The sequence below is a fragment of the Trichechus manatus genome, unplaced genomic scaffold (genome assembly GCF_000243295.1).
Source record: "Trichechus manatus latirostris isolate Lorelei unplaced genomic scaffold, TriManLat1.0 scaffold00002, whole genome shotgun sequence".
Taxonomy (NCBI): domain Eukaryota; kingdom Metazoa; phylum Chordata; class Mammalia; order Sirenia; family Trichechidae; genus Trichechus; species Trichechus manatus.
Window position 1 is genome coordinate 29,379,552 of NW_004443938.1, and position 14,603 is coordinate 29,394,154.

Here is a 14,603-nt window from a genome sequence, read left to right on the forward strand (position 1 = left end):
GGGGCGGCGGCGACCGACGGCCGAGCGGTGCGGGGGCCGGGCTGCGGGACTGCGGCCGAGCGTGCGCGGGGCAGGCGCGTACTGTGGGCATTTCAGTGACTTCGTTCTGCTCCCGAGGAAGGAAGGAAGAAAGGAAGGCAGGCAGGCAGGCAGACAGGCAGGCAGGCGAGAAGGAAGGAAGCAAGGAAGGAGGAGACTATCTTGGTAGAAGGTTCAGCGGCGGCGCCTTCGCCTTTGCGGGTGCAGCGGCCGCAGCGCGGCTCCCGCCGCCGCAGGCTGGACAAGGGCGCGTGGAGGCGGGTGGGGGCGGTTTGTATGCGTGTTTGTGCGTCTGGCCGGGGACCGGGAGGGACATGTGTGTTTGGGCTGTGCACTGTGGGGAGCTGGGTCTGCGCCTTTATGTCTGTTCCCTGAAGTGGGTGGAACGTTGGCCCGTTCCGGGAATGTTCCATGACGTGGTGCAGCCACAGGAAGGGGGTTAACGAGGGGCTCTCTGCCGCGGCGGCTCTGCCGGCTGCTATCAAAGCAGATGTGCTGCCGCCGCTCCTCCTCCTCGCTCACCTCCCTTCCCCCCCTTCCCCCCGCCTTTCCATTCTATGCGTCTTTGACCGGTGGGGGTGAGACAGGAAAGCACTGCTCTGTGTGTGTGTGTGTGGGGGGGGGGGGGGGGTTGATGTATGTGTGGGGGTGTTTGTCTTCTTGGTGGGGGAGACTCCAGTTCAGCTCTGCCACCCCAGCTGTTATCGCAGATGGGTGCGTTTTATACGCATGTGCCTCCCGCGTTCTGTCCCTTACATAACACATCCAGTGCAGCAGAGGACACGAGAAAATGCGACCCCAGCCCTCCAAGCCCACATTGGGTAAGGGGGATGGAAGGTCAAGAAGCGTTCGTGGGTGTTGTCCTTCAGGGACTTGGCTCCCGGGAGGGGGGGAAAGAGAAGAGGAAGAAGGGTTTTCTTCAAGTGGTTCCTCACTCTCCTCTCTGACTTGAAAGTAGCTAACTAAAAAGGACTGCAGGAACTAGTCCTCTCTAATAGGAACGCTTTGACTTGCTAAGCGGAGGCAAAGTGGGTACTTTAACCTTGGGAGTGCTGAGAAAGAGGTACGGTTCTTAATTAAGATATTCGGAGCAGACAGGCACTAATGTGTGCGGGGCTGGGGGCAGTGCGGATGGCTCTGAGGGGACCAGAGGAAGCCCCTGATTATAGATTTCATTGGAGGCCTTAGGACACCTGTAATGCCTTAGAATTCACACAGGAAGCTGTGTGTGCAACAGACATTGCAAAAGCCTCATTCTTTGCACAGTTATTTAGGCCTAAAATGAACATTAAAAGACTTGTTTCCGGTACTTTCGTTATAATGGAAAATTTGAACGGATTTTTCTCCTTCCTTTTCTGCCATTTTAAAAATAACTCGATTTACCTCCAAATAAATATTGGTACTCCCCTCCCCCTCCAGAAGCTAGACCTCAATAATTCACAAGAGAACTGTGTTTTTCTAGCGTACTCAGAGCCTTAGTCAAGGGCTATTGATTTTTCTCTTCAGTACAGTTGTTTCTTTTGTAGTGCATAATCAAGCCCAGTAATTACCTGAAATATTAATAAGATCCATTTTAATTAAATCTGCAGTGATCTGTCATCCTAGAAAAAGGCCATTTAACTTTATTAGAAACATTTCTTTCGGTGATATTTGGTGTTTTTTGTCCTTGAGGAAACCAAGTTATTTTAAATATTTGCATATATATACATATGTATGCATATATGTAGATATATGTGTGTGAATTTGCAAATGCCTGATTGCTTTTTCACCTTTAAAAGTGCCAAGATTTTAACCAAGTAGATTGTGCGATGAATAGATTAGGTTTGATTTTAGGATATAGGCCAAATAGTTTATCAAAACAGAAATGTACTCCGTGTGAGTAAAGGGGATACCATTTTCGTTCTTAGGAGAAAATTCCTGTTGAACACTAAGAAGTCACAGTACCAGCTGAGAATTGTGCATTTTTATTTTGAAGTGAAAGGTATTTAGAAACATCCACGTAATAATAGTGTGCTTTAGGTGTCATAATCCCTTTTGACCACTAGGTTTAGACTATACAGTTTATTTCCTATATGCAGAAAATTATGATATTGCAATGGTGAATCTTCTGAAAATTGAGACAGTTTCTTTTTTTTAATGAAGTATAAAACAGAAAATTAGCTAATGTAGGGCACTATATTTCTGTTATACTGATTGTGTTTTATTTGATTGGTTTTATTAGAAACTGCTTATATTTATATGAGGATATTTAAGATTAAATTGATGTGAGATTGATTTGGGGACAACTTTGGGAATGGTAGTATATTAATGATATTCAGACTTTTAAATTTAACTGATTTTTAACTGACTAGATCCTTGTGGAGATCTTTGATAAAATATGTTAAAGTAGATTAAGAATTTATATATTTCTATTTATATAGAATATGAAAGTACATTTGCTATGTATATATTATCACATAATGAAATCATGTTGTTTCACTACATTGAAAGGCTAGCCAGCAGAGTCTTTTGACTGATCAGCTTCCTTTTACATGAGGTGTGTTTGTAAACCTTGTTACTATGAAAACAAAACAGAGGACAACATGTATGCAGGCATTCCTTGTGGAATAATGCTACATGTGTATGCTTGCACTTTTGGTGCTTTGTCACTATTCAGAAAACCAGGTTCAATCTTTTATGCAGATTCAATTTAAAATGAAGAATCTTATTTAAAAATCTGCCATTTAAAAAAAAAGCAGGTCTTAATTTAACAGCAGCAACAACAAATAGCAAGCAGTTTATTTGTGTTGGTTTTAAATTTTTGAGTTATCATCAGTAATTAGGTGAAATTAATTTGAAAGCCTCTATATAGCAAAAATAGTTTTAAAGATCTATAGAGAATGTTATTTGGCATGAATCAAAGTGTAATACATTAGAATGTAAAATAATTTAATATCTGATGTGATTACTAATACAATAAGGAAAGATGAGCAAACCTATGGCTGAGGATCAGACAAGTCACTAATCTAAATTTGTTAGCAGTAAACACTGTTTTACGTTTTGATACATAGTCAGCATCAGTGAAATTCTGTTGGTCTATACATTTGTCTTGTAGATGGAGAAATGGTTGATCATTTAAATCTCCACCTGAAAATCCAGTGATAAGATTCTAGTTCATAAATTTATTGGCTAAAACTTGGCATGTGAGTATTGCAATTTTAAAAGTGATATTAAAAGAAAAAAGAAGAACAGGAGAAGTTTACTAACTTAACCTAGTAGACGTCAGGTTTCACAAGGAACTTCAAACCATCCATAGTATATGTGTTTCCTTTAACCACCTGGGCAGACTCTTCATTAAAATTGAGGAAAATTGTAGTGATATTCAAGTGAAGGTTGTGCCACAAAGCCTGTAGGCTTCACAATGTTTGAAGCCGTGGATGAACACAGAGAATTGAAGGAAAATGGGGGAAACTTCATGAAAATTAGATTGTGTTTATTTGAAGGAAATTATATGAGAAGTAGCATAATTTTCTGTTTGTTCTTAGTATTTGATCACATTGTGCAATCAAAAGCTTTGCTTCCTATGCTACTTATGACAAAGCTAACAACAACAAAAAGAGGTTGTAAATCAGTATTTGTAGCTCTGAAATGGTTCTAAGTAATATGGGAAAATAGCATTTTATCTGTTGTGATTCAACTCCAAAATCTTCTAATTTAGCTTACTTGGTCTGTACAATCTTTGCTTCTCTGAGATGGACCATGGATTCTGGCATTTAGATAGACACAGACTTATATTAGTTTCACAACTGCATTTAGAATAGAATCAGAACAGCCTGATATTTGGGTCACTATTGTTCTGGGCCAAATATGCGCTAATCTTAACGTGTACTCCTACTACCCATCGTTAGAGACATTAACTATGACATGTGACCTATTCTACAAGTGTCCATAACTTCAGATTTCCTATCAGCTGAAAAGTTGGGGCCTAACTATTTAGACAAATGTGAAGAGCTCAGTACTTTGGATAGAAGAGGTGAAAAGGGTGTTTGTGTCTGAGGAGAGTTCTGGGCAGAAAGCAAGTGGAGTCTGTTTTCCTTCAAGCCTGGGCTGTCACTTCAGGGTCACAGGATGGTTGCATTTAAGGCCAGGAAGCACCCAGGGGTAGCATTTTTGACTTGTTACTCACATATAATCTTAGCCCTCTCTTCAGAGTACTATGACAGGTATTTCATTGATTGATGCAATTCATTCATTCATTCATTCAAGTAGTAGTTACTATGTGTCAGGTCCTGTGCTTGACATCAAGGGTATAATGATGACCCAAACCAGAAAAGGAGTTTATATTCAAGTGGGGCTGCAGATATTAATCACATGGTGGAACAGTTTATGTAACACCACATTTGTTATGAGGGTAGTGGTGGTTCAATGGTAGAATCTCTTGCCTTCCATGTGGGAGACTCGGGTTCGATTCCCTGCCAGTGCATCTCAAACAACAGCCACCATTCATCTGTCAGTGTTGCTGTGATGCTGAACAGGTTTTAGCAGAGCTTCCAAACTAAGACAGAATAGGAAGAAAGGCCTGGTGATCTACTTTAGAAAATTAGTCCGTGAGAACCGTTTGGATCACAACGGTCTGATCCCATTGTGCATGGGGTTGCCATGAGTGGGGGGTTGACTTGAGCTAACAGCAAACATTTATTGTAAGTGCTATGGAAGAAACAAAAGAGTATGTATCGGGGGGCCTGACCCTGGGGGTGAAGAGACTGAAGGATGAATAGGTGGGTGGGTGGAGGGAGAGTGTTAAATAAAAAGGGAATAATCACATATCCTGAGACTGGAGGTGGTACCATGTTTCCAGGAATTGAAAGCAAGCCAGTGAGTGGGATTGGAGGTCAGAGAACCAGAGAGAGGTGAAGCAAGGTGAGGCCAGACCATGTGGGTAAGGCCTTAAAGGCAGACTGACCACATCATTGATTGTCCAAACCAGGACGCTCTTGAGAGTAAAGGGGACTTCTCTTAGCAAATCAGGGCATGTAAGAGACAGATCATTGGAGAGGGAATTGTGGGAGCAGGGTCTGTAAGTTGGAGGAGGCTTGTGTACAACATGTGACAGTGCTGCTGTATCAATGGTCTCCGACCCCTTGGAAAATTTTTGTGATTTTGTGTGTGCTGACTTTAGTTTGAGGGACTCAGCGGCAGATTATTATTTTCAAATTAATTTTTTTAAAGAATAAATAATTTGTTTTTTTTAAAAAAAAATACAAATTTTGGGCTCCATTTAACTAGATTGGCCAGTACCATTGATTAAATTAATGAATAACTACCAATTCAGAAGTCTTTACAAGGTTGCTGTGTAAAGTAACCAGTTTGTCTCTGCATGAGCTGCATCCGTATGTTTTTTTAAACAAATGGTGAAAGAAGGAAACATTCAATTCCCCAGACAGTTTCTGTACGTGATTGCCAATATCAGGCTCTTTGGAGAAACCTAGATCTGATTTTTTATTTTCCATATGTGATTAATGGTCAGTGTGACACAAAAGAGTATGATGTAGAAGAGTAGGAAAAGAAGTTCCTGAAAATCACATTCCTTTATGTAATCTTGGATTCATATTCCTTTTTGTCAGCTGTGTCATTTTATTTATTTCCTCCCTGTTTTACATTTTATGTAATGTAACAAATTCAATTAAGTTAACAGAAAGAGTCTGTGTATGTAGTGGTTCCACGCTTTCAGACTGTGCGTTGCCCCCCAGCTCTGGCTGTGTGAGTTTCAGTTTCTTCATGTGCAGAATGGACAAGATAATTAATGTGAAACATGTATTGGCATATATTAAGTGTTCAATAAAAGCCACCTAGTCCCTGGGTGGAGCCCTGGTGGTGGAGTGGTTAAGAGCTCAGCTGCTAACCAAAAGGTAGGCAGTTCAAATCCACCGGCTGCTCCTTGGAAACCCTGTGGGGCAGTTCTACTCTGTCCTATAGGGTCTCTATGAGTCGGAATTGACTTGACGGTAACGGTTGTGTTTTTTCAGTCCCTGGGTGGGTAAACAGTTAACGTGCTCACTGCTAACCCCAAAGCTGATGTTTTGAGTCCACCCAGAGGCACCTCTGGAGAAAGTCCTGGTGATCTACTTCTGAAAAATTAGCCATTGAAAACCCTGTGGAGCACAGTTCTACTCGGACACACATAGAGTCGCCATGCATCAGTCAGCTAAACAGCAACTGGTTTATTATTATTATTTATTAAATGGCTACTCTGTTTAAGGCACAGAATGAGTGAGAGATAAAAGGATCTCTGGCTTCAAGAACTTTACAATCTAGAGAAAGCATGTGGTTTATAAATAAACTTCATTAAAACTTAGAAGTGAAAGTCAAGTATAAATGGAAGTGTGGCCATTTCCAACTGGAAATTTAGAGGATCTTTGTGGAGGGAGGTGATTTTTGGGCTGGGCCTTGAGGGTGGAGCCCTGGTGGCAAAGAGGTTAAGAGCTTGGCTGCTAACCAAAAGTTTGGCAGTTTGAATCCATCACCACTTCTTGGAAACCCTATGGGGCAGTTCTACTCTGTCCTGTCAGGTCGGTATGAGTTGGAATTGACTTGACGGCAACTGGTTTGTATTTTGAGGGTGGAGTAGAATTTCGTTAAGTATAGAGGGAATAGAGGGTCTCAGCATAATCTATTTATCTGTGGTGGGGGCATAGGGACAATATCAGGAGATAGGGACAACTCTCAGGAGTAGGATAAGCCTGGAAAGGTACAATGATTCCAGATTGTATGGGCCACAAAGCTCTGCTGAGGAAGCTGAACTTCTAAGGTTTTTGAGCAGGGGAGTGTTGCTATAAAGTCTGCGTTTTAGCAAGATTAAAAGGGCATATGGGATGAATTCCCTGGAGACAAGAAGGCAAGTAGATTGCTGTTATGTCCAAAAAGAGAAGGTTGTTATTACTGTAGTGGCAATAGGAATTTTTTTCACCCTAGTAATGGACATCTTAAAAGCACTTTTAAAACAAAACAAAACAAGGCAAAAAAAAAAAAAACAAAAAAACCCAAAAAATAAAAACCCTAATAATAGTAAATAGAAGAGTGATTAAAGTGTTTTGTTAAACATGGACAAATTTATATGGCAGACCTTAGACTGACTGATATGATTATCAATTTGAACAACATGTTAACGTAGAATACTATATGATTATTTTAACCTATTATAAAATGTTTTACTGCAGAAACTATTCATAACTATTAATAGTGAAGGTTGGCCATCAAACACCAATTAATAAAAGTATTTATACCTAGAATCAGAAGGTATTTATATTATGACGTATAAATATATAAGGAAGGATAAGCAATTCATTTAAAGGTTAATTAGAATACCTTTCTTTAATTGATGCCATTGTGCATGGGATGCCATGACTTGGGACAACTGGACAGCAGCCTCTGAAAACAACAGCAGCCAGTTGTACCTAAAACATGACAATGCAGGTAGTCCCTGAATTACAGCAAGGTTTGTTCTGATGATTGTTATAAATTTGTTCTGATGTAAGTCGAATACCTCTTTTTTTTGTTTTTTTTCATTATTATTGCCTTTTATTATCAGTATCTTTATAAATCTGGTCTTTGAACATCTGTGAGTAAATATCTCAGAATAATAACACCAGCAAATTCAATGCTGCAACATTGTATGTAGTACATATTACTAACCATAAGATGTACAAAAAAAAAAAATATGGTCGTAAGTGTGGTTCATCATAACTCAAATATGTCATAAGTTTGGGACTACCTGTTCCAGACAGTGTGGTGTAGTGTATTTGAAATGCAGTGCTTTTTTTTGGCAAAGATTTATTTGGTGGTTTCATTTTCTCTGAAAAACAAAGCAGACCAGGGAAGCTCTTATTATTTGCATTGCGGCAGATTCCCTTGATTTCAGAAGCCCTGTAAGAAATGTGGGGCTTTTGAAACTAGGCAGTAGGTAAATGTAGACACACCGACAATTGTACAGGCACACACGCCTGTATGCACATGTGTACAGGCGTGTGTGCATGCACTCACACGTGTACACATCTTAGAAAATCATATGTGTTCAATGAGAGTTAACTTTTTTTTTGGTGAAAATATACATAGCCAAAGATACACCATTTCAAAAATTTCTGCGTGCACAGTTCAGTGACATCGACTATGCTCCTCCAGTTGTGTTGCTATTCTCACTTTAGATAAAGGTTTACAGAACAAAATAGTTTCTCATTAAACAGTTAGTACACACGTTGCCCTATGACAATGGTTAACAACCCCACTACATGTCAACACTGTCCTTATTCAACCTTGAGTTCCCTATCACCAGCTTTCCTGTCCCCTTCTGCCTTCTAGTCTTTGTCCCTGGAGAGAGTTAATATTTTGATCTAAAATACCACCTGAATTCTCATCCTGATCATTGTAGAAAGTATTTCTTTTAAAATGGGGAGTATGTCTTCTTCCATATTAGGGAAACTATAGAAAAATAATTTAAATTGTCTAAGTACCTTTGTTCTCTAAAATGTTGGATTTATCTGAAACAGTGTTTTATTTCTTTTGGAAGCCAGACTAGTTTAATAGTGTACATATGAAATGCTAATTTGGCGTGTTAATTGGATGCAATTAAATTGAGGTTATTTTATACTGCTTAATTGTCTGAAAATTACATGTGTTGCCATACTTGTGTAATGTGAGGCAAAAACGGGGGTGTAGTGAGGGTGGAGGTGCGGAGGATATAAGCTCTAGTCCAGTCTTTGCAGTGAACTTTCTGTGAAAACTTGAAAACAAATCGTTTAAGTTCTTTGGACCTCATTTGGAAATGGAAGGGATTGGAACAGATGGTCTCTAAAGCCTCATCCAACTCATATTCTATCAGTTTATAAATTCTGTTTTACAGTTATGTTGTTATTGTTGTTAGGTGCCATTGAGTTTGTTCCTACTCATAGTGACCCTGTTTACAACAGAACAAAACACTGCCCAGTCCTGCGCCATCCTCGCAATCATTACTACGTTTGAGCCCATTGTTGCAGCCACTGTGTCAGTCCATCTTGTTGAGTGTCTTCTTCTGTTTTGCTGACCAAGCATGATGTCCTTTTCCAAGGATTGGTCCCTTTTGATAACATGTCCAAAGTAAGTGAGATGAAGTCTTGCCATTCTCATGGCTAAGGAGCGTTCTGGTTGTAATTCTTCCAAGACAGACTTGTTCGTTCTTCTGGCAGTCAATGGCATATTCGGTATTCTTCACCAACACCATAATTCACAGGCATCAGTTCTTCTTTAGTCTTCCTTATTCCTTGTCCAGCTTTTGCGTGCATATAAGGGAATTGAAATTCCCTATAGAATCCTTCAGTACTGCAATTCGAGGCTTGAATTTTTTCTTCAGCAGTTGTCAGCTTGAGAAATGCCAGGTGTGTTCTTCCCTTTTGGTTTTTCATCTCCAGGTCTTTGCACATGTCATTATAATATTTTACTTTGTCTTCTTGTGCCGCCCTTTGAAGTCTTCTGTTCAGCTCTTCATCATTTCCTCCTTTCGCTTTAGCTGCTCTACCTTCAAGAGCAAGTTTCAGAGCCTCTTCTGACATCTATTTTGTTTTTTTTCTTTCTTTCATGTCTTTTTAATGTATGATGTCTTTGATGTCATTCCACAGCTCGTCTGGTCATCAGTCATTAGTGTTCAGTATTTCAAATCTGTTCTTGAGATGGTCTCTAAATTCAGGTGGGATATATCAGAGGTTGTACTTTGGTTCTCATGGACTTCTTTTAATTTTCTTCAGCTTCAACTTGAACTTGCATATGCGTAATTGATGATCTGTTCCTCAGTCAGCCCCTGTCCTTGTTCTGACTGATAATATTGAGCTTCTCCATTGTTTCCTTCCACAGATATAGTCGATTTGATTCATGTGTATTCTATCCTGGGAGGTCCACGTATATAGTTGCCATTTATGTTGTTGAAGAAAGGTGTTTCCAATAAATAAGTCATTAGTCTTGCACAATTCTATCATGCTATCTTCCATGTCATTTCTCTCACCAAGGCCACGTTTTCCAACTACTGATACTTCTTTGTTTCCGACTTTGACATTCCCATCACCAGTAATTATCAGTGCACCTTGATTGCATGTTTGATCAATTTCAGACTGCAGAAGTTGTAAAAATCTTCAATTTCTTCATTTTTGGCATTGGTGGTTGGTGTGTAAATTTGAATAATAGTTGTATTAACTCATCTTCCTTATAGGCTCATGGATAGCCTGTCATTGACAGCATTGTACTTCAGGATAGATTGTGAAATGTTCTTTTTGATGATGAATGTGACACTGTTCTTCTTCAATTTGTCATTCCCAGCATAGTAGACAGTATGATTGTCCGATTCACAATGGCCAATACCAGTCCATTTCAGTTCATTAATGCTTAGGATATAAATTTTCAAGAGTTCCATTTCATTTTTGAAAACTTCCAATTTTCCTTGATTCATACTTCATACACTTCACGTTCTGATTACTAATGGACATTTGCAGATGTTTCTTCTCATTTTGAGTTGTGCCACAATAGCAGTGAAGGTCCTGAAAGCTTGACTCCATCCATGTCATTAAGGTCGACTCTACTTTGAGGAGACAGCTCTTCTCCGGTCATTATTTTGAATGCCTTCCAACCTGAGGAGCTCATCTTCCAGCACTATATCAGACAATGTTCTACTACTATCCATAAAACCTTCGCTGGCCTATTTTTTTCAGTAGTTCATCAGTTCCTTCTTCTTAGTCTGTCTTAGTCTGGAAGCTCTGCTGAAACCTGTCCACCATGGGTGACCCTGCTGGTATTTGAATTACTGGAGATATAGCTTCCAGCATCACAGCAACACACAAGCTACCACAGTACAACAAACTGATAGATGAGTGGTGGTTTTTAGTTATAGAGAATACAATGTCATTATATTCTGTAATTATGGTATTATATGTAATTATTATATGTAATTGTGGTAGTATAAGGATGAACTAAACACTTAAAAGAATCAACACAGTGCCAATTTAGCAAATCCGTTAGAAGGAAGGGAATTTATGCTTAAAGAGCACTTACTCTGTGCCAGGCTCCATACCAGGCATTTAAACGTACATTTGCTCACTTACTTTTCACAACAACCCTGAGCAGAATGGGTATTATTATCTGCCTATTTACCCTTAAGGAAACTGAGACTCAGGTTAAATGATTTTTACAAGAACACTGCTAGTCATTGGTGAAGCAGGATTTGAACTTAGGGCTATTTGACTATGAAAACACAGTCTTTTCACCATTTCACGCAGCAGAAGGAATTTGCTTTCACAGCAAAAATTATTTCAAAAGTTAAAAAAAAAAAAATTGCCATTGTTATCACTTAGCACAATGTTCCTCCAGCAGTATGTGGATGTGCCCCAGTCAGGTAGAAAGGTAGTTTAGGAGTTAAGAGCCTAGAGATTTGAAGTAAGATGTAACTTAACTAGGTGAATTCCAGCTCTGCCACTGGCTTGGGGAACTCAGGAAGTCACTTAACCTCTCTGAGGTTAGAAAAGGAGCAGGATCATACCTATCTAAGGGTGATTGTGAAATTTTTGTGAGCATGTGTGTACCAATCTCAACTAGCATTTAGTATCTGGTAGCTATGACTATTAGTAGGAAGGGATTAGACTAAAAGAAAAACACAAAGAGCTCAAGTTATTGTGACAGTAAAATATTTCTTAAACATGTTATGTTTTATTAAACTCTTGATTGAAATAGTTTAAGGAACAATTTCAGAATCCATACGTTTTTCAACATTTAGCACATGGAAATATCAGTTGAAATTTGGGGGTTTTCTCATTCAGCTCAGCCAGTGCGACACTGATGAAGTGAACTACATTCTTTGGCTCTCTGTGGATAATCATTTGGGAGTTTTGGGTCTAAGAATAGACTTTGGGACCTGAATTACCCCAGCTTGAACATCTACACAAATTGCATAAGCCAGAGAACTAATGTTTATTTGAAGAGCCTTGAATCTGCTTAGGAGGCAGAACTGGAGTGTTCATGGAACTGCTGACTTAAAAAAAAATTATTAGCTAATTTATTAATATTTATTAAGTGTCTACTTTGGATAAGGTGCTGTTCTAGACTCCAGGGATTCATCTTGAGCAAAATAGTAAAAAAAAAAAAAAAAAGTCCCTGCCCTCGTGGAGTTTACATTCTAATGGATTAATTCAGAAACTTGTTATGGTAAGTTCAGTCTCTCTACCATTTTACGGTGTTTTCAGGAACCCCTACTTTTATAGGGGGTCTCTCCAATAACAGTTAAAAAAAAAAGAATTGTATAACTTATTAATCACTAATGAAAATATTGCTTATTAAAGATATATATATATAGTAAGATAGTTTTTAAAAATGTACTAGTTTTATGTAATTAAATTATGAGAGAGACACACAATAAATTGTTGGTTAATGTGTAAAGTCTTAATTCTCAAGATGCTTACAGTATAAATGATAAGAAAAGACATTCTGACACACTGTAAGATGGGGGTCATCAGAGCCAAGTGAGGGAAGTCCTCAGTGTGGATAAAGTCCAAGTTAGCCTTTGATCCATAGCCAGAGTCCATCAAACTGCTCACTCTTAAGTGCTTCTTGCCTCTACCTATCCATCCAACAATCACAAACACCTCTTACCACTGCAGTCACGGCCTTCCTGGGCTCTGCATTTACCATTTTTTTTTCCAGCAAGTAAACAGATCGAGCCATGTTGAGGTAATTTTTTTCCTACAGTTGAGTAGGGAGGTTTATAGTTGAACTGGAGTTCTTCCATATAGGACAGTTTTCTTTAGCAGTATTTTCTTCAGGGTTCTGAGAAGAGAAAGCTGTATGAAGGTGATCATGGCTCATGGGGTTGGGCGTGAGAGTTGTTCCTTGGCTGGCCTGCTTAGATGAGTTAGACATAAAGGAGGGAGTGTATTCTTTTCTTCCATTACACACCTTTGCCCTATGAAGGCAAAGAAAAATGGAGGAAAGGCTGGGGGTGAATCTGTCCACTTCCTCTCATGCAAAGCTAGTGATGAAATCTTCTGTCTTTGCAATGCAGCCATGCCTCGTGGGACAGTCCTGATGGTTGGCCCAATACTTCGTGGGTAGGTCATGTGCAGTTAAGCTTCTAATTACCCATGAACAATTACCAAACTTTATTTTTCTTTCGTCTCCTGATGCTTACATTTGGAGTAATCCCTACTCCTCTAAGCAAGGGAAAAATACAGGGTTATTACCAATCAATTTATTTTCTTGTCAGGAGCCATGTGTCAAAATTTATGTTGGGAGAAACATAGAGTTTTTGGATAAAATGAGGATATTTCAGGTTTCTTTTCTGTCCATGTTGTGAGGATGTGCTTGTTAGACCCTAGCCTGTAAAGGACACCAGAATGGAAGACTAAATCCTGACCCCACTAGTTTATTGCTTGCCTCATTATTGATTTTCAAAATGGTTCAGGCCAAGTGGCTGTTCCTCTGTTACATTTCATTATTTCTTCCTCTTTAAAAATGAAGCATTGTTTATAGCACTGTCTTACCTCCTGGGAATAAAGCAGAGTAACACAAGAGAATTGGAGTAGCTATTTTTAGTATGTGAAGTAACGGTACATTTTGAGAATAATTCAATTGTTGAAAAAAATCTGATACACAGCAATACATTCGTGACAGGGGTTAGTAGAGTGTTCTTGAGATAATTGCCTGCTATTGATGTAATTTATTACAGGCGTATGTGATTGTTTTCAGGAAGATAATGGTCAGCAACTCCATAGCTTGTTGTAATATCCTCTGATGGATATAAATTTTGTGTAGGTCATTTACACACGTGTGTAAAAATATATTGAGATGGCCACACCCATATTTAGCCAGAAGAAAAAGAATACAAAGACATTTGCTTTTTGAATTTGTAATTGGCTTACTTCTTCAAATGACCTCAGTAATATTCGTGGTAAACTTGGTGTCCAGATTTAATCAAGTGTAATTTTTAAAATGGGCCAAGTGGCTGAGAATATTCCAAAGGACCTTTTAAAATGAATCAGCTGAGAATATAGACTATAACAAATAATTGGACACTGTCAGAGATTAGATTTTCTAATGGACAAACTCAAATTTGTTCAGTCATCAGTTGATTTTTGGCCACGTTTGGTGGAAGTTTGCTAATGTTCAGCCTAAAGAAATCTGAAAATAGTCATGGTGGGTATTAACAGTTGATTTGGAAAACTCTTAAGTCTTAGCAAATAACTCCAGGAATTTAAATTGTGAAGAAATTGTCCTGCTCATTTGTCTTTCTTTTTCTATATTCTGATGGATGATGGTATGGAATGGGTGCAATGAGAACCAAACAGAAGACATTTTGAAATTAATAACAAAGTTTGTGTGCCATTGAAGCTTGCTGTGGCTATACTGAACCTTCTTATAGCTGAAAAAGCAAACAATGCCTGAAAATACATTGAGCATTTATGATATTTGAACCAATGGGTTTTGGCTTAAGACGTGTCTCAAAATGTACATGTGCACACAGTTGTGTAAATCAAACTACTGTTCTTATGTTTGACATGTAAATATTTCCAAAAAAAGAAGAG

The 14,603-nt window shown here is 38.9% G+C and overlaps 1 protein-coding gene across 4 annotated transcripts in view; it reads left to right on the top strand.

The window, feature by feature from the left end:
* The window catches only part of HIVEP2 (HIVEP zinc finger 2), a 243,284-nt gene that overhangs the window by 1,899 nt on the left and 226,782 nt on the right, over positions 1-14,603 (top strand). Inside the window, exon 1 of one of the 4 annotated variants that reach the window (XM_023729581.1) lies at positions 706-860. The exons of the other annotated variants lie outside the window; for them this stretch is intronic. The gene's annotated coding sequence lies outside the window, so the exon portion shown is untranslated. Of the gene's footprint in view, positions 1-705; positions 861-14,603 lie in introns of those variants that run through there. 4 annotated transcript variants of the gene reach the window in all.